Consider the following 1439-nt stretch of genomic DNA (forward strand, 5'->3'; position numbering starts at 1 on the left):
CGCCATCCCTCCGCTCCCCCCCAGGAGGGGGCTTACAGCTCCCCTCGCCCACTTGACCGCGTCGGGCTTCCTGGCGAGAGGAGCCGGGAGACACCCGGCAGTGAAGAGCAAACATTGCACTTGAGTCTGAAGGGCTTTTCCCTTCCTCTCACCCCGGTTCACGGCCGGGTTTGCCCCGGGGGTGGGTTTGCCCCTTGGTTGGGTTTGCTCCTTGGCTCTCGGCAGCGCCAGCAAAGCCGAGCCCTGAGTGTCTCATTAAAATCGTGACTTAATCAACGCCGCAGCCCCTCTGAAGCAAGTGGCTCCGTGCAACGCACGGCTCAACCCGGAGCACAGCGACCCAGCGTGCTGGAGGGGTGTAGGGAGACGGGGAGGACCCTCACCCCCTGGAAAGCGGGATGCTGCTGTCCTGGCAGCCGTGTCCTTCAGGAGACTGCAGGGGTTCAAAGGGCAAACTGGAAGGTGATTTCCCTGTTCAGCCCCAAGCACCCCGAGGTGTGGGATGGCACCCGAGAAAGGCACGGGCGCACCACCAGCCCATCTTGAGGCCACGGGTGAGCACCGAGGGTCCCCCTGTGGGCAGCCCGACGGGCCCAGCAAGGCGCTGCAGGCTGAGCAGGGTGTGAGATTGGCTCACTAACGTGCCACAGGGGCACGTCAAGGAAAACAACTGTAAATCTGAGAGGTTTTCTTGTGTAACGCGACAGCTCTTAAGTCAGATCTGCCATTTCCATTAGCCTGTCTGATTCTGAAGAAGCTGCTGTTTTGCTGCATAATCAGGGCCTTGAAATGCAGCTTCCACCCACAGACCTGGAAGGATTCCTCCCTTCCGATGGGGGAGAAGACTTGGCTTTCCCTAACAAAGCTGGTCCAGGGAATTTCTAACTGCCAGAAAACTTACCTACCTGGGGAAACCTCTTAGGACAGTGGCTCGTTTGTCTACCAGCATTGGTCTATTATAATGCAAATGAAATACACAGGCCAATGACTCTTCAATAAATGCCAGAGATAGTCAAAGGCTTGGGCTAACTAGTACCGCAGCGAGCTTGCCGGGTAGGAACAGGAGGCTTAACCACAAATCTCTCTTCTTCCCACAAATTCTTTCGTGGAGCACTCAGCGTTTCCGGACCTGTTTAATCTTTGGGCTTATCCTGAGCTGGGTTGTTATTTGCTCCTTCTCTAAGTGGCTTTCACTTCCTAAACGCCGAGGTGTGAGAGCAGGTACTGCTGCCTCCCACTGGTTACCAGTTACCCCTCGTGGGCTGTGGGGATCCCACGTTACCGGCTGAGGCTGTAGAGCTGGAGCTGCTCCATGCATGGGTTTTTGCCTCTGGCTAATCAGAAACCGACTCTGTCAGATGCACCGAATGTTGAACCATCTCGTTTTACTGCCTAGCTCGCTCTCTACTTCCCCCCGCCCCCCCCTCTGAATTTTAACC

Source organism: Charadrius vociferus, unplaced genomic scaffold (genome assembly GCF_000708025.1).
Source record: "Charadrius vociferus isolate BGI_N301 unplaced genomic scaffold, ASM70802v2 scaffold266, whole genome shotgun sequence".
In the NCBI taxonomy this organism is placed as follows: Eukaryota; Metazoa; Chordata; class Aves; order Charadriiformes; family Charadriidae; genus Charadrius; species Charadrius vociferus.